This window comes from Equus asinus, chromosome X, assembly GCF_041296235.1.
Source record: "Equus asinus isolate D_3611 breed Donkey chromosome X, EquAss-T2T_v2, whole genome shotgun sequence".
NCBI lineage: Eukaryota > Metazoa > Chordata > Mammalia > Perissodactyla > Equidae > Equus > Equus asinus.
Genome location: NC_091820.1, coordinates 124728872 through 124742841, shown reverse-complemented (window position 1 = coordinate 124742841; position 13970 = coordinate 124728872).

Sequence of the window (13970 nt, the reverse complement as noted above, 5' to 3'; positions counted from 1 at the left end):
TTCCACAGGACAGTGGTTCCCAAATTTTGGCTTCGTCACAGTGACCAGGAAAGCTTATCAAAACACGGATTGCTGGGTCTCACTTCCGGAGTTTCTAGTTTGGCAGGTCTCCTTTAGGGCCTGCACATCTGCATTTCTAACAAGCTCCCAGGTGAATGTGGTGCTGCTGGTCAGGGACTACCCTCCGAGAACCACTTATGTAGCATGAAATAATCCAGTCTTTCCAGAGAAGCATGGCTTTTGCTGATATTGAGATCAAAGAGATATTTCTGTGGGTCTTCATTAGAGAAAATGGAATTTTGTAATGTGATGGATACTTCAACAATCCCGCTATATATCTCAGTCCCTGGTAAGCCAGATCTACTGAACTCTTGGGTACCTATGCCCACATCGCCCAGGGTGCTTGGGGTGACCTTTTCAATAGGAGAAAGATGAAGTGGATAAACTTTGCCCACAACTCAAGCAAAAATTCTGTTTGTATATTTGAAAACTGAAAAGTGAATAACTAGAATTCTCAGTCTATAAGTCAGTCTCTAATTTCAGAGGTCCCTTTTTTAATACTCTCGTTCTGGGAAGCAGGATGGATTTCTTTGTTATTAATTAACTGGGTTAGATCAATTTTAAGAGGACACAATTTGACTTGTGGGTGTATTTAGATCTATGTAATACTGATTCCTCTTGTCACAGAGTCCTCTGTTCTCCCTCATAATTTCTTGCCCCAAAACTTTATTAGTACAGTTTTGTGTTTCAAGGGGCGACTACTATTCAGAATGGCTTCTGCAGAGACAGGCAGAATAAATACAAATTATGCAATGGGAGGCTCTACAAAGAGTAGAAATTCCAATAGGATCATTTAAGTAGAATTTCTTGTTAAATCAAATTCTTGTCATGATTGAACTTAATGGCTCCCTAAAAGGGGACAACCGTGCAGGCTGTTCAAATGTAGGTGCCTTGATAGATGCCCTGATCATGGTACTTGTCCACTCACACATGCCCAATATTGTATGCTGTGGCCAGTGTGAACTTCTACAATGATAATAGATTGAGGCAGTTTTGCATCAGATAAAATGTTTAGCCTTCCTGAATATTGAGGTACAAATTATGAAGTAGATGAATTCGTCTCTTAGTGCATTCTATCTCTCTCCTCCCTTTTCCTTGAATTCCCTCATATACCCCTGACTATGTGTCCCATTCGCACAGGGTTTACGTTCAGCCTCCTATAGGTTAATCCCTGTCAGTGTTCTTCAAATCAATAAAGACCATACACTTACCATACGGCCCCATAATTCTGCTCCTAAGTATCTTCCCAAGATAAATTAAAATATATGTCCACACAAAGACTTGTATGTAAATGTACATGGAAGCATTTTTCATAGAAACAAACTGGAAATAACCTAAATGTCCATCAGTTAGCAACTGGGTAGACAAAGTGTGGCTTATCCATATAATACAATAGTACTCAACAATAAAAAAGAACAAACTATTTTTTTAATCCAGTTCATTGGCTATCAATTTTACTTCTTTATGAGACATAAACCATTTTGTGGCTCTTTAGTTAGCAACATGAAATCCTTTCATGGTCTATGATTTGTAGTGGGAATTGTCCCAAATAAAAATGGTGTCTCTTGCAAACTGGAAATTGCATATTATCAGAGACACAAATGATTAAATGCATTTTTATTATTTCCCTCTCACTTTTACTGTAGGATTGGAATAATTTGGAAGAGTTGGTTTTCCTACATATCAGCACTAAACTCTTATGAGTTCACACTTGTCACTAATCACAAATAAGAACACACTATTGATACATGTTGCAACATGGATGAATCTCAAGCGTATGCAATGAAAAACACCCGATACTCTGTATGATTCCTGAATGTGAAATTTCTAGAAAGGGAAAAACTATAGTTATGAAAGGCATGTCAGTGGTTGCCTGGGTCTAGAGTTGGGGCAAGGACGACTGCTACGGAGCACAAGCGAAAACTTGGGGATGATGGAAGTGGTCTAAAACGATGTGGTGTGATGATGGTTGCACGACTGTATAAATTTATTGAAACCCAAACTGTATACTGAAAATAGGTGAATTGATGGTATGTAAATTATACCTCAAGAAAGCCCAAAATTAGGGGAAAAAAATAGTAAGCCCTGGGCTAGATGCTGTTGCAGGATAGAGATTTGTAAGACATTTCTAGTGCTAGGAATGGTGGGGTGGGGGAGTCTCACCTGTGCTGGGAACAAGTCTGCCCTCACTGGCACTGCTGCTGCTCCACCGGGCATCAGACTCTGCCCCACAGCATTCTGCCAGGACTAGGGCTCAGGCTTTTGGGAGATACTGAGATGAGTAGAACTCAGCACTCATCCCCAAAGAACTTAATGAGAGAGATAAAGTAGGGACACAAATAACCAGAAAACCTGAATTTCGCTGGCTCCTACACACACTTGCTCACACAGGATCTTCGGCTCCTTGCAAAGTCTTTCTACCTCAAGCACTTCTGGCAGCCCCTAAGGATGGTGATCTTACCTGTAGTTTGGGACTAAGGTTGTTCTACCATCAGTGGCAATTGTTTAATCCTTCAAGGTCTCTCATAGGTCTTCCCTGTGCTCATGAACAAGTATATTCCCACTGGCACTGTTGCTGCTCCACTGGGTGCCCCACACTCTGCCCTACAGTCTCCATGTCACTCTGCGCAAATCAGTCAATCCAGTCTGCTGGATTACTGGCGACTTAATCTTGCCTCTTAGAAATGGACTTCACAACTGCTAACAGCAAGGTCCCACTTGCTGCTCGCAGTTGACTGATTCAATTATCCCCACTTACATATGAGGAAGCTGTTGAACCCAGGTAGCTGGTTCCAGAGTCTGTGTTCTTAACTATCATCCCCATCAAACAGAGGTGGCCCTAATAAAGGCACCAGCTTAAGTGGTTCCAGCACAGAATGCTGACCTGACCCATCTTCATCAAGATGGTTTCTCAAGGTGTTATCTCTGTTCTGTAGACTCAGGTCAGAAGTGTCTTGAAGAAAGACTGCCTGGGCCCCTAAAGATTCTAACTTTAGTGGTTTAGAAGCAGCTCTTTCCTTTGAGGAGCATCCACGAGACATCCAGGATGACTGCATGTCCTAAACCAGACCCTTCCAGTGACCCGGACCCTGATTCTCAGTGTGCGTCACCCATCTTCATTCTCCTTCCATGGAAAGTCTCCTCTCAGGCACCTTCCCCTTGTTCCTTCTCTGTAATTTGGCCTTATTCGGGACCATCCCAGGCCATTAGACATCGTTTATGCCTTTGAACCTCAGTAGGCTGTGTTCAGAAGAGGGGTTTGGAATCTCATTCCCTTTGAATGCGAATAAGACTCCTCCCTTGATGCAAATAAGTCCCTGGATAGGACATGGGCATACATCCAGGGAGGCCGGACCAGGCCAGATTAAGATAACAGCCATCATTTTGTACTCCAGCTCACCGCTTCCTAGTGAGGACTTGGGCTATGTGCCTGAGTCAGCTCTGTCACGCTTTGTTATTCCTCCTCCCAGGAGGATTTATCTCCTCGGAGGCCCTCAGCCCCGCCATCGTTCCCCCAATTTACCCGACTGACTAGCATGTCTGACTCCAGCAAGGGCAACATCCTAGGCTCAAGCTAGCCTCCATGCTACAAGTGAGGTAGAAAGTAAATTCTATCACGTTTCAGAAGGAAGGGAGATCACATCTAGTTGGAAGAGAGTTGAGGGACCAGGAAAGGATTCGTGGGAGTCAATTTTTTTCAGAGAGACTCTCAAGGATTTCAGTAGATAGAGATGGAGGACAGAGAAGAAGTCATAAATAAAAATAAACAGTAAAGACACAGGGGTGGGAGTGTGTGGGGGCATGTTCAGGGAATAAACAGTCCAGTTTGGCTGAAGTGTGGGTGTGAATAGGGAAGCAAGATGAAATAAGCCTGGCGAGGTAGGTTGAGGTCAATTTGTGGAAGATATTTGAATACTGTGTGCTGAGATTGCATTTAATGCAATAGGCAATAAGATATTATTTCAGATTTTTAGTAGAAGAGTCATAGGTTCAGATCCCCCCCACACACACAATCTCAGACCAGATATCCAGGGGACATTCTCATATATTTTGGTTGGCAATTTAGAGATACAGCAGCCACACTACACTTGTGGTTGGGTTGTGCCGCTGAGTAAATTAAAGTGGATATCTGGATTAGCTTGGCTCCTTTAAAAACGTACAAGGCACACCTTGTCCCTCAAGAAGTGCACTGAACCATAACTAAGGAGTACACTATGGCAGACTGGCTGTGTCCCTGGAATCATTTCTGAACATCACCTTGACCCACCCATACTTCATCTTCTCTTTGACCACATTGTCTCCAAGTCTTACATAGTTTTAAGATCTGGTTCTGTTTTGCCTTTCCAGTTCCCATTTTCCAGGCCTTCCCAGAACAAGTAGAGCTTGTCGGAGTACAGTGAGGGGCTGAAAATGAGGAGGGGCTTCAAAAGGGGCTTCCTAGGGCCATGCCAGTAAAAAACAAGCCTATGTGCTGGAGCTGATGCTGGGGGAGAGAACCCACATGGTTGTGGAGAGAAGTATTCTAGCCAAAATAAAAATGGTTGCTAGGTTCAAATATGAAGAGCGGAATATACATTTCCTCTGTCCTCTCATTTGACCACACCCAGCCTTACATCAGGTGGACTAGGTGCCACCTCAATGGCTTGAACGGAGGTGGGATAATAGCCTCCATGCACTGAGCACCTGCTGTATGCTGGGTGATATAATGTATTCTTCATGAATGCTATCCCATTTAACCCAGAAATGGCTCTGAGAGGTAGACGGTATGTTTTTTCATTTTAGTGGTGAAGAAAGTAAAGCTCAGAAGGCAAAGAAATTTGCTTAAGGTCACACACATTTGTAAGTGGAAGAGCCAGAATTCAGATCCAGAGCTTTCTAGTACCAAGGTCTATTTTTATTCACCTACAGGGCCAAACAGGAAAGGAGGAGCATGAGGATGAGCTGGAAGCAGGACAAAAGGAGATGCAAGGAATGTAAGCTGTTAACAGTTGAGTCTGTGCTGGAGCACCCCTCTTCTGGGCAGGTCCTTGATGCACAGTTTAGGGGCAAGTGTGCCTGTTGAGAAGATCTCTGGGATCCTGGCCTGTCTGATTAGTGACCTGTATGATCTTCAACCGAGATTCCTTTAGCACTGCTTTGGGACCCCCAGCCCCTTGTGGGCAGCTCTGACTAGCTGGATCTGGCCTGGTTTCTGTAAGCCAGGCTCGTATTTGGGGGCGGGGAGTGGGGTCAACAATAAAGCCAAGTAGCTAGAGCTTCTTAACTGACTTGGGAGGAAGGAGAGGTGTGTAGATCAGAGAAGATGGGATACATGGAATGGGGAGGATAAGGACTGGTGATTCTGAGCTGTTTCAGGGATTCTTCCAGAACCTCACAGTAACACTCAAACCTATGATTCACCCACCTCCACCTCCCACCATGAAATAAGAGAACTCTCCAACTAGAGAGGAAAATGAAGAGTACTTTGTAAATTATCAAGAGAAGAACTCAGGCCCAAGTTTAGAAAAGCGTATGAAAAGGGTAGTGTTGAAGTCATCTGTATTAAATGCACAGCCAGAGCCGTGAAAGTAAGAAAGGTAGCTTGAAGCCAAGCCCAGAGTGCTGGCCTGGAACTCCTTAAATACCTCCTTGCCTCAAAGCCAAGACTGGTCTTGTGAACTGGGAGTTGGGACTGAATGCATAGGTGGGAGTCCTACAGTCCCAGGAATGGGGACAGGACGACAACATAGTCTGAGCATATGACAGGATCTGCACTGCCTCTCACAGGCCATATAAGGTCCTTTGGAGTCTGGTGCAAGAGAAGAGTGACTTTCCTGGGAAGAGCTTACCCCCAGAATATCCCTCTCCCAGAAGAAAGACTTCCAGGCTCTAGGGACCACGCTCCTGGTGTCTCTGCTACTGAAGGTTATTTGGGTGTCTCAAACACACTTCTAGTAGAAGTGCAGAGGACCTGAATAATAAAACATCACATACTATGAGACAAACCAAATAGCAATCCTAGGAAGATAAACATGTACACGAGTTGAGATAATTATAAATAATAAAGATAGTTTGAAGCTCTGGAGATGCACATAAATAATAACAAGAAATGGACCATAAACTCCTGACAAGCAAAACAAATTGCTGTGGCATTGTGAATTGGTAATTATGTTTCAATTCACAATTTCTTTCTTTTGTTACTGCTGAGGTGCTATTCGCTCGGATTTCACGTCATCCACTTTCTTTGCAGCAGAGTGCTGTGGTAAATAGCTCTCTGCATCACCTAGTGTGTGTGAAAACAAGGGGGCCAGTCCCTTTCAGTCTCCAGGTAGAGCACGTTGCCTCGGCATGAGCAGAGGGCAGAGAGGAAGAGCTGGGACTCTGCTGAGAGTGCACCGCACAGCTGGCCTTTGCCAAGGCCAACCTCACCCAGGAGATGGCTTCCCAGGGCAGGTTGTTAGATAAACCAAAGTTTTCACTCTTTCTTCCTGTCTAGGATTCAAGTGTGCCTGACAGCCCCTCAGAGGAATTGGCCAGGCCTGCTCCTTGAAGTGGTGTGAGGCTAGGAAGGCAGTTCTCTGTTCCAGGCTACTTATGAGGATGGTTGCATGGATTTAGATGCCAGTCTGCATTTCATAGCTCCTAGCTAACTAGGGGTCCATGGTGGACATGAGGTTGGGGAACGAACACTCCAAGATTAACCTGAGGTCAGTTAATAGAGGCAGGATGAGAAAAAGCCTGCCAAAGCGAGACTCCTCCCCACCTCCAATTTTCCTGTCTTAGAGGATATAACAAGTCTGCCTTAGTAATTTTTGTACAAGGGCAATGAAATGCACTGTTTTATAGATTTCTCGCACACACCTCATGTTTTAGTGCACATCAATATGCAAAGTTACTTACATAATCTCAAAGATGATCCGCTGGAAGATTTTGAAAAGATTATATGATTAGAACAATCATGAGTACGGAAGGGGGATAAGTTGGTGAGCATGGAAGAACAATTTGCCAACATAGCTACTCTAGAGTCCTTGAGAGTCGAGACTCCACTTCTCACAGACCTGGAACTCGGAGCTGTCTGCCTCACTCCATTCTTTAGCTCCCTTGTAAATAACAGCAACGGTCTTAGGGCCTTTACAGGGCTAGAGTGAGGGATTTAGGGATTATAGATAACATTTTACTCTTTTTGCTGAGTCTACTACGGACAAGGGGACACTATCACTCTTGGTTTCTAAAACGAGTAAGCCAGGACTAATCCTTGAATCTTTGGCAGCGTCTCAATGGAGTATAAAGATGAAGGATATGTGATCATGATATTCAGGAGCATAAAAGCAGAAGCCAGAAAACAAGGATTCAGACTTTTCCTAAACTGATTGATCCTCTTTACTTCAAGGATCGGGACAGTCTCCACATTGTCCTCTACTCTATTTTCTTCTCTCTGCCCTCTTAAGTCTAGCCTGCGGGCTCTCCAGACCTCTCCTCTCTCTTGGATGGTTGGAGATAGGACAGCTGCATTTGTGCCTTTACAGAGGCTGGGGACTTGAAACATCACCAGCTTTTCCATTTTCCTAGAACCTAATCTATTTTCAGTGGAAGCACTTGGGCACTGATTATCACGGGGATGGATCAAGAGTCGTCCTCCCCTTGCTTGATGGGTGGAAGGCAGCCCAAAGGGAGAACTAGAGTGAGCTCCGGTCTGGAGAAAGCAAGTAGCAGTGGAGGAAATGTTGCTGCCCTGTGAGGTCTAGAACCTCATTCACAGGCCTCTGCTGTCCTGTGCCTGTGGGCTCTGCAGAACTCTCCTCTCTGACAGACTGAGATTGAACAGTTGCCTTACGACCTCTGTGGAGGCTTGGAACTGGAAATCCCATCAGCTTTTCAGTTTTTCTAGAGGCTGATCTGTTTCCGGTAGTAGCAATGGTGCACGAACAGGGATGGATCAAAAGACATCCTCCTCTTGTTGGGTGGCCGGGAGAAAGCCCAGAGGGAGACTTGGTTGGATGGCCCGGGCAAGGAGGTTTGGTATTAGTCAAGAAAATGGTGGGGACAGCAGAGTCAAATTTGCTGACCTGCCCACCTAGCTCCCCCTTCATAGGTGTTACCCTTATGGGAAGGAAGCTTAGTGTGAAGACCCAGACAGGGAGCTCTGATATTCGTCCTCTAGAGTATGGTAGAAACATTGGAGAAGACATTTTGGCCTTGGACCAGCAGGTGTGGGAGATCCCTTTTCTGGGATCCAGCAGCTGTGTTCCTGCCTTTACAGAGGCAGGTGCCTGGAATTACTCATAGCATGTCTATTATCCTTGAGCTTTAACTATGTGGAAGGGATAAGTGTGGGTGGTGATTTGTGGTAGAAAAATTTGCATCAACAGTGATCCTTGCCTTGTGTGGTGGGCTGGAAGATAGCTTGGAGGCTGGTTTGCCGGAGGCTGGCCCTGTTTAGGGACTTCTGGAAGTCTTCCATGGAATGGTAGGAACAGTAATGGAAAAGTTGTTGCCCTGTTCCTACTAGCACCTCCTTCATGGGCCTTTTCTAATGTGCCAATAGACGCGCTCTCTCTACACCTGCCTGCTTTTCTCCTTTTACCGACGCTTCTGGGGTTTTGCCTTATGGAGGCAGGCGCCTGCAGTACCAAATGCCTTTTCCACTCTTCTGCTTTACCTCTGCTGGAGGGAAAAGTGTGTGTTAGTTCCTAAGGGAAATGGATCAGTTAGTAGATGGCTTCTTCTAGGGCTTTCAAAAGGGCCCCGGGGAGGAAAGAGCCCAGGGACAATTGATTATTTACCTCAGGACTGAATTGGCAGCGGTGGAACTGAAGTACGGAGAGGTAGAGAAAGTTTGATTGATTGATGGTGCCCAGAAGTCTTTTCAAAGTGCACCCCCAGTCAGGCAGCACAGACTACAACAGCTTCTGACGCTAGCCACGTTTCAGGGTGGCTGTGCCGCTCCTCGTCCATCCTACTTCCCTTCACTCTCACGCCTGTCCCATTGTATATTGTATGAGTCTCTAAAACTACAACCAGTCCAAAAAGTAATGAGTCAATGCTCAGAAGGAACAGATCTCTGGTTCCCAGGGCAAGCAGAGGCAAGCCTTTGGCCTAGCCTCCACTCCCCTCCCACTGCCACCCCCTCCGATGCCCAGCCCCGACCCTTTCTGCCTAGTGGCTCCCACTATTTCAGTACTCCTACTGGAAGGCGGTGTGGCCTGGGTGTATCTCAATAAAACTGAAAAAAAAGAAGAAAGTCGAGGAAGGCTGCTTCAGAAGAAATTAACTGGGACCCCCAGGAGGAAGAAGCACACCACCACGAACAAAAGGAAATGTTCCACTGCGTTACCCCATAATCAACCGCAAAACATTGACTGAAGAGCGAAAACCAGAACTTCAAGATGAAACCTAAGATCTGACCCTATTGGAAATTCAAATTCAATTAAGACTTACGTGCAAGTGGAAGATGAAAAAGAGGCTTATTGGCTATCACATCTCTTCAACAATAGCTCAGAGCCAAACTTGTCCTCGTCCAAGAGCCACCAAATGGTGAGCACCTCATGTGACACATTAGTTAGCAACCTATTGTGGGCTCCTCCTGACTTCTTAAAAAGAGCCCACGTTGTAGTTCCCATGGGAAGGGATCCCATGGGAAGGGACAGGCAAGGCACGTAGGCAGGCTTTGGACTGGCCAGTTTGAATAATTTCAGTGGGCTCTGGGGCATAGGGGCTGTCTCTGGCTGTCTGACACCTGGCGCTGGGGTGATTAGAGCTGGTGGATAGTGGCCCAGAGTGGAGAGTGGGAGGTGTGGTCTCTGGACTGGTTGGTTTGCATTAAAAAGCACCTCTCTGGCAAATTATTTGTAATCTCCAGAAACTGACTACCCTGAGAGGGGCAGTGCCTCCAGGGTCACCAAGGTCCCAGATGTCAAAGTGTCAGAATACAAGACATGGTTATTACAGATGGGACAACAATCCAGCAACTTAGTGTAAACTGAAGGAAAAAAAGTCTTTGTATTGTACTTGCAACTTTTTTGTAAGTTTACTTTGAAATTTAAAAAAACAAGAGAGAGAAAACAAAAAAATGGCCCATCCAGAATACAATATTTCCTGAAGAGGGACCCTATCTTTTCCTCTCCTACACTGGGTTTTCATGGCCTGACAGATAGCCCGCCCCACCCCACCACAGTGGTACTCAGTACTATCACCCTTAGTAACTAGAACTCATTAGAAGAAAGCAGGTAACTGTTGAGTGGAATTGGTATGGTCCAATAAGTCTACCATTTTGGTGAACATCTGGAAGGCAGAAACGCCCTTACCAGCCCTGAAAAGGCTCCCCTGGATGCAGATGCCTGACAGCTCTTTCTTAGGAGTGGTCCCCAAATTACAGGGCACACCTGCCACCCTTAAGTGGGCAAGCGGCTGTCGTAAAAGAGATCCTGGATGGATTAGAGTTTCAGGTAGCCATGAGGCCTTCCCAGTACCACAATCTCCCAAATTCAAACACAAAATAAGCCCTTTAAACAAAGGAGTGCTGAAAACGGTGTCAACAAGTGGTTCTGGGGCCAAAATTGCAAGACCCCCAGCACACTCGCTGGTCCTGGAAACAGAGATTCAAGCTTCCCCAACCACTATATCCCAGTGAAAATCTCAGAACGACACAACAGCTTAGAACTGGCCATATAGATAGCCTGACAGATGCGCCACCAAACTAAAATAGCTAACAATAGAACTAACACTTTATACGAGATGCCCTGAACTCCCATGGGCCCTTTCTCCAGAGTGTCCTCTGCACCCTGTGGTGACTGGCTGCGTACCTTCTCTCGGAGTCCCTCCTGCTAGCAGGCGGACTTTACATATTGAACTGGGTATGGCAAACCAGCACCACCTACATGCGAGTATACCTACAAGAGTCCTGGCAGGATGAACCAAAGGTCAGGGGTGAATTGTGGGAAAACAGAGTTGAGTGCAATAAGTTACTCCTAGCAAAATGACATCTGACCAAATCATTTACACCTGCCAGGTCAGACACTGTCAGAAGCCCCAGCTGTACTCACTATGCCCAATAAGTCCCTTACAAGACAACCCTGCTCTTTTTGGTTTCCCTCAATCCTTACCCCACACCCAGATGACTGTCCCAGCATTCTTCAAAAATCCTGTAGGTAGGCTCCTGTCCTATGTATATACATGCGTCCCAGAACCAGGCACTCACTCTCTCTCTCCTCCTCTGCCAGAACATCAGAGAGCCCTCTAACCAGTGGGTCCTCTCATCCAGGGATAGGCAACATGAGGGGAGTCCCTGAGAGGTAAAGAGAGTGAAAGTGAGAGAGAGAGAGAGAGAGAGAGGGAGAACGAGAGCGCCTTGTTTTGGGGACATGTATATAATAATAAACCTTCGAATTACTTGAGATCACTGGCTCTGGTGTGGTGTGTTTTGACATCCAATACCTTCAAACAGGAGGGAATAGCAGACCCAGAGCAGGCTGAGTCAGACCTCAAAGACCAGAGTCCTAGGTAGAAGACCAGGCTCAGGGAAGAGGCATACATCCAGGGACTAGAAGAAGTGACAAGGAAGGCCTAGGCCTTGGGACAAGGCGTGTGCAGAGGGGTAAAGAGCATGACTTTGCAGCCTTTCCGTTCATTCAGAGCATCCATCATGTGCTAGGCACAGGTGCTGGGTATACAGTGACAACTAAGACAGAATGGTCCCAACCCTTGTGAAGTTGGTAAACAGCTTCAAACAGCTTCAGCTCTACTAGCTGTGTGATCTTGGGGAAATCACTTCAGTTCCCTGTGATTCAGTTTTTTCCATTGTAAAATGGAGATAATACCTACCTCACAGGATTGTTTTAAGGCAGTGGCAGCTCCTGGATTTCCATGTGAGTGACTTAGGCACGGTCTAGTTGGAGGGGACAGCCAAGAGGAGCTTTTCTTGAATATCCTAGCAAGTACACTGTTTTTTCATGACATATCCATTTATTTGGGGATGTTTTCGGGGATCTGATGGGGTAGAATGAGGAAAGCTAAAGCCCCCCCGTCCCTCAGGCCACCCTTTGACTCAAACACTTTGCGAGGATAAAACAAAATAATGTGTGTGAAGTGCTTACTACAGCGCCTGGCACATAGGAAGTAGAAGCTTAGTGAAATCCAATTATACAATTTGGTCCACAAAGACTGGACTCATGCAACCATGATCAGCAGGTTGGGCTAGATTTATGGTGGTTATTAGTTCTCACTATGCTTCAGAATCATCTGGGAGCTTTTAAGAGATACCTATGCCTAGGCCCCAGCCCCAGCCCCAGCGGCTCTGAATCAATTCAATCTGGTTTGGATCCCTAGCATCTATATTTTAAAAATCTCACAAGGTGATTCCTAATGTGCAGTAAGGGTTGAGACCAACATTAGGGCCTGGAGATGTTGCTAAATATACAGCTGGGGATCAAATTATCATTGCCTGGTAAGAAAGGAGTCCTGCAGACCCTGGGAATGAGTCAGGGCCTTCAAAAGTAGGTCTTGGGGGAGAGCCTGCCCCGACGGTCTAGTGGTTGAAGTTCCACGCTATCCACTTCAGGGTCCCAAGTTCATTTCCCAGTTGTGGAACCACACCACCTGTCTGTCAGTTGCCATGCTGTGGCAGTGGCTCACATAGAAAGACTTACAACTTGGATATACAACCCTGCACTGGAGCTTTGGGGAGAAGAAGAAGAAACAAAAAAGAGGAAGATTGGCAATGGATGTTAGCTCAGGGAGAATACTTCCCTGAAAAAAAAAAAGAATCATTTAAAAAAAAATAGTAGGACTCAGGGGGATGGTAAGTGACCACATTGATCAAACCACTCAGTGGGTGGCTGTTCCCTTTTCCTTTTCTTTTTGCTTGTGAAGATATAACAATAGAACTATAACCACAATGTTCTTTCTCATGCTTTTCCCAGTGGAAATGCCACATTCATAAGACACTTGGAGAACTCACTGGCTAATTGAATAAATAATTCAATCTTCAGGAAATTAGAAGCAGCACAAACATCCTTTATTAAAGTTTCTGCTTTGAGCTCAAGATGTTACTTGGCAAATACATTTGAGAATATGTCTATCTTATTTATTTCTGGGTCCACAGCATCTATTCCAGTGGCTTATACAGAGTAGGTTTTCAGTAATTATTTATTGAATGAATAAATGAAATGAACATGGCTCCCCACACCGATCAATGGAATTGAGCTTAGCTGCTAAGACATATTCTAGTTTAGGAATGCATCCATGTGAGGCAGGTCTCTCATCTTTATATTAGTGAGTCAATGTTAACTTTAAAATAAATTATTGTAACTAAGAATTCTCATGTGTGCTGCCACCCTCAGAAGACGTGAGTGATGAGGAGGTAGAATTATGACTCTGAGCTGGGCTGTCAACAGTTCGGATACTCCCTCCTTGAATATGCACCACTAGATCTGTGCAAGCTTGCATCTTGATTATCAAAAAAATACTTGGGTCATAGTGTGTAGAAAATACCAAGGAATCGACAAAAAAAAAGCTTGTAAAATTATTGAGTTAGCAAAGGTGCAGGATACAAGATCAGCACTCAAGATTCCATCACATCCTATATAGTAGCGATACACGTGTGGAACAGAAATTAAAAACACAATACCATTGGGGCCAGTCCTGTGGCTGAGTTAAGTTCCTGCCCTCCACTTCGGCGGACCAGGGTTTTGCCGGTTCAGATTCTGGGCGCTGACATGGCACTGCTCATCAGGCCATGCTGAGGCGGTGTCCGACATGGCACAGCCAGAGGCACTCACAACTAGAATATACAATTATGTACTTGGGGGCTTTGGGGAGAAGAAGAAGAAGAAAAAAGAAGATTGGCAACAGATGTTAGCTCAGGTGCCAACCTTTCAAAAGAAATACAATACCATATTTAATCACTCCAAAGAAATATAAATCTAACAAAATAT